Here is a 5,901-nt window from a genome sequence, read left to right as displayed (position 1 = left end):
TTACCAAGGGAGGTTCGTTGTTGAGTACAACAACATCTTTAGATTTGAGGAGGTTGTTAGGCCTCTATTAGCTTGAGTGCCCATGAGTGACATGAGTTGGATGAGATGAGTCATAAAGCGAGACAACCATCACACATTTTTTAACATTTATGTGATGTTTTGGGTGTTGTGGCACAACAAATCGAGAGTGCCCAAGGTGTTCGAGTTAGCACAAGAACACCTGCATGAGGTTCTTCAGTCGGCACGATTGCGCTTGAGACAAAGCGCTCGAGGGTTAGTACGAGCCCGCTTGAAACAACCCAAAATTCTTGAAGTGGAATGAAAGGAGCTTGAGTTGACCTAGAAGGAACTTGCATGGTGGCCCTCGAGTTGGAACATATGCACCCAAAGTGGTCCCTAGGCGCTTAGGACGGAACAGACACACTCGCCCAAATGTGCTCAATGTGGAATGAGTGCACTCGGAATGGACATGCATTCCCAAATGCACTCGAGGTGGAACATGCTTCCATGGAACAAACGTGCCCAAACATGGAATTATTAAGCTTGAGATAACACAAGCCTCGCACATGAGACAGAATGAGTAGGCCCACCCAAATTTTAGGTTTCTTGTATGAAGAAGGATAGAATGAGTGTCAGACTAACTACTTGAATGCCCACCCAAGTGCACAATGGTACTGTATAAGTTACAAACAGAACAAGTGGTACGAAGGAAAGACAGAGGTCAAATGAACAAGAAGTGGAGGATTCGTATGAGTTCACACAAGCAGGACTGAATGAGTTTGGTGTAGGAACATAGCATTTGGAGCAGAATCGCGAGGAAGGTTTTAAGAATCGAAGCTTATCTTAAACTTTACAAATCTTGGCGAATCTTACTAGTCCCTAATATGCAAATTGTAAAATGTTTGGTGATATTTTTGTAGAAATGTTTATATTTATAATTATTTTATATTAGCCTATATAAAATATTAGCGATTTTTAAGGTAAAACAATTTTGTAACATAAAAATTGGGCAAATATTTTTCAGAAAAAATGCAAATTTGGTGAATTTAATTTTTGGAAAAAACATGGAAAAATAGCCCACCTCCGAATATTAGCCCCTAAATTTTTTCCTGCAGAATCAAATGAAGGCAAGGTCGCATGATGATTCGCTCTACCCATGTAGTAGAGTGGATTCATTCTAGCTGAAAAATAATACGAGTTAGAGAACTAAATAGATTGTGGATAGTCGAACATGCCTAGATTGTGCGAGAGAGTCTTGAGATGTGCAAAAATGTTTTTGTAGGGTTGTTTTGGACTTGGTTTGAGAAGCCAAGGGTTATCTCCATTCTAATTTGAGAAGGGATGAGGGTCATGAATTATATAAGTTGTGACATTGTAATATGAAGATATTTACATATATAATTTGAAGAGAGGATTGAGGGTCCCGTTGAAAAAATTTGGTGTTCTATTTTGAAGAATTTCTATGTTGTATTTATGTAATGAAATAGTGTCTCTATGTGATGAAATATTGTAGCATGTTATATATGTGATGATGTTATGATTGTGGACTATATGGTGGACATAAAATTGTAGTTGAGAATTATACTCATGTTAAGATTGAATACTGGGTTCTGCACACAATATATCTTACACGTGAACCAGAAGTATAAGTGCTAGAGGTGTAGTTCGAGAGTCAAGTACTCATAAGTTGGTCACAACCATTGTCAAGAATTGTGATGAACCTTGTCGGTGTTGCACGCTCAGAGGGCCTTAATGCGCCTTGACTCGAGGAGCACTCTAGGGGCATGATAGTGATATTGAGTGCGACAGCCTCTATCTGTGCCCAGGTCGAGAACCTAATTGGAGTTTAATGCCCTAACTTCTTCATTTAAGACATCTTCTTGTTCATTATCCTCAATTTCATTTTGTACCACCGAAAGAGTGTGTGCTTGGTATCTGTCACCTAAAGCATGTGTTGTAGCTTGAGCTTGAGCATTGTTGAGGTTATCTCGCCCCCTCGTGCCCCTCCTTGAGTGAAATATTTGGTGGGGCATGAGAATTAAATAGAAATAGCTATTAGGTAAAAAATAAAGAGGGATAAATTGGATGGGAGAGTAGGGAAGGGAGAAACTGTAGGGAAGCAGAAAGGAGGCAAGAGAATCTTGATGCATACCACATAAAAGAGTTAAAAAACAGAGGAGCATAGGGAGGGTGGAGGAAAATGTAGGACATGACAAGCTTAAACAATTTTTGGCCAAAGAAAGGAACAAATTGGCAAGAGGAGATAAAAGATACTTGAGACTCAAGTGACGAGCTATGAGGAAGGAAAGCAACGAATATGACCTAACTATTCAGAGTGAGAAATCAACTAGGGGATCTTGCAACATGAGTGTTGCAGGAGCAGAGTGAGGAAGAACCATGGAAGCATCCAATGTGTCTCGCACCAATATTCCACTACGATAAACTCCTTGTAGTGTGAGCGCATGGAAGATAAGAGAGGCTATTCGATGATTTTATGGAGAGAAGAAGGAAGAAACCATGCTAGGAGCACATGGTCCTTTTGATTGCTTTGCTTAAGAGGGTAGGGAAAACATTGAAAATCTTGAAAGTTACCAAACTTCTTCTCCTCACAAATGATGCAAAAATACACTAATGGGAGAAACATTCTTATTTGATATCTATAACAAGCGGAGCTAGCTAACCTTGAAGTATGTGACTCCTTCAATGGCAACCTCCAAATTGAGAGGTGGACTCATGGCAAATTTAATGCAAGAGGGTCATTGATCAAAGTGACTATCACCTGAACCAACAATATTACATTAATAATTAATGTTACATTGATAATGATTACCGTTATTTAAATAATTTTTAAATAAATAATAATGAATTTAAAATTTATTAAAATAAATTATATTTAATTTTAAAATCATAAAATGATAAAATTGATATATTCTAATCAACGGGGCATTAAAGAAAAGAAATAATTAAAAAACAAAAGTGAAGTAAGAACTAACAAACCGTTCAAGTAAGAAATAGAAAAGTGGTGGTTACTAATACAAGATAATAAAACTAATAATAGTGAAGCAAAACCTAAATATAATACAAGATAATAAAACTAATAATAGTGAAGCAAAACCTAAATATAAATAAATGAGGTAGTAGAAGTATATGATAGTGAAGCCAAAGACACACTAAAATAATTATTTGAAGTATTTATTGGGAATAAAAAAATTGTCATCATTATCCTTAAAAAAGAGGAATATAGTTGGAGGAGAATTGTTTTAATGTATCGAAGGAATCATTTTGGAAAAACAACCCAATTGTGCCTTATCTTAAGGGAACATTTCGGTGAAATATTTGTACTTTGGTATTTTTCTATTCATAGTTTTCAAAGGTATCTACTTTTGTTTTAATGAAGTAAAAACAAATCAAATTGTGTAAGATTCCAAGAGGATTTGTAGGTGAAATCTTTGTGGTTAGGATTTCCCTTATTCTGAAATCCTTTAAAAAGAATTGTGCGAGATAATTTGTGTGTGATACCAAAGGTCTTGACATTATTGTATCTATAATATTCTTGCTTGTTGGGGGCAATGAGATGGTTTGTGAGTTGAAGCATAATTACATATATAAATATTTGCTCAACGCATCACTATTTCGAAGGTCAAAACAAATTGTGTGATACCAAAGGAATTTGGAGATGAAATTCTTATGCCTTAGGATCTTTTTTCTAATATATTTTTTATAAGTGAAATTTTAATAACTACAAGTAGAATTTTTATGTTTTAGAATTTATTATTATTATTATTCTAGTTTTAAATTATTATTATTATTATTATTTTAATTTAAAGCATTTTAAAATTATCTAATGACAAATATTTGATATAAATTTGAAGGATTTTTTTGAAGTATTTTATATCTAACTTTTCGTTGTTAAATGGAACTGGAGCCATGGATTTCAATTCGGCTTGGCATTTAAAGAGAAGATGGCGGAATATTGTATACTATGAAAATTTAAGAAGATGGGGAAGATGTTATTGCAAATTAAAGATTAATGAATACAAATTTTAGATAACAGAGTTTATATGGAGGGTGTAGGTTTTATTTTAAGAATATCACATAGTCTTTTTATTTGATTCTTTGGATAGTGGAATCATTATATTATTGCATATTAAAGATTAATGAAAAGATTAATGAAAACAAATTTAGAGAACAAAGTTTACGTAAACCAACAAAGTTTACATAAACCCACAAGAAAGTGGGTGTAGGTTTTATTTTAGAAATATTACATCGTTTTTTTTATTTGATTCTTTGGATAATGGAATCAAAAAATAATGTATTGTATTATTTGATCATGTATTAATAAATTTATTTATTTACATTTTTTTTAAATAATAAAATAAAGTCGTAAAATATATTATTTTTAAATTGCATATTAAAGATTAATGAAAACAAATTTAGAGAACAAAGTTTACATAAACCCACAAGAAAGTGGGTGTAGGTTTTATTTTAGAAATATTATATAGTTTTTTTATTTGATTCTTTGGATAGTTTTTTTATTTGATTCTTTGGATAATGGAATCAAAAAATAATGTATTGTATTATTTGATCATGTATTAATAAATTTATTTATTTACAATTTTTTTAAAATAATAAAATAAAGTCGTAAAATATATTATTTTTAAATTGCATATTAAAGATTAATGAAAACAAATTTAGAGAACAAAGTTTACATAAACCCACAAGAAAGTGGGTGTAGGTTTTATTTTAGAAATATTACATAGTTTTTTTATTTGATTCTTTGGATAATGGAATCAAAAAATAATGTATTGTATTATTTGATCATGTATTAATAAATTTATTTATTTACAATTTTTTTTAAATAATAAAATAAAGTCGTAAAATATATTATTTTTAAATTGCATATTAAAGATTAATGAAAACAAATTTAGAAAACAAAGTTTATATAAACCCACAAGAAAGTGGGTGTAGGTTTTATTTTAGAAATATTACATAGTTTTTTTATTTGATTCTTTGGATAATGGAATCAAAAAATAATGTATTGTATTATTTGATCATGTATTAATAAATTTATTTATTTACAATTTTTTTTTAAATAATAAAATAAAGTCGTAAAATATATTATTTTTAAATTGCATATTAAAGATTAATGAAAACAAATTTAGAGAACAAAGTTTACATAAACCCACAAGAAAGTAGGTGTAGGTTTTATTTTAGAAATATTACATAGTTTTTTTATTTGATTCTTTGGATAATGGAATCAAAAAATAATATATTGTATTATTTGATCATGTATTAATAAATTTATTTATTATAATTTTTTTAAATAATAAAATAAAATCGTAAAATATATTATTTTTTAATATATATATATATATATATATATATATATATATATATATATTAATTAGATTATTAAACTATTTTATTTTAATTTGATTTTATAAATTATTATAAAATTAAATATAAATACATAATTTTAAAAATATTAAATATTAAATATAATTAACTTAAAGTAAAAATAATGCACATACATGTAATTGGCGTTGGCGTGATATAATATTATCATCTTTTTAATGATTTAAATTTTGACAGCATGTTATTGATACCAAACACCACAACCCTTTTTAATGTGTGTGATTTAAAGTGAGGTGTATTAAGCAAAGCCATCAACCTACCCAGAAGAGAAAGGAATCATTTATTGATACCAAACACCACAACCCTTTTTAATGTGTGTGATTTAAGGTGAGGTGTATTAAGCAAAGCCATCAACCTACCCAGAAGAGAAAGGAATCATTTGTTGCCACATTATTTATAGTATAGACAACCTTTATGCCACTTGACACATCTCCAGGGCTCTGCGTTATGATGATCATCAATTCCAAATTGGAAAGCTCTACTTTC

The sequence above is a fragment of the Pinus tabuliformis genome, chromosome 2_2, assembly GCF_031772625.1.
Source record: "Pinus tabuliformis cultivar Carrire ecotype Pingquan chromosome 2_2, CPIR1, whole genome shotgun sequence".
Taxonomy (NCBI): domain Eukaryota; kingdom Viridiplantae; phylum Streptophyta; class Pinopsida; order Pinales; family Pinaceae; genus Pinus; species Pinus tabuliformis.
Note: the sequence above shows the minus strand (reverse complement) of the source record.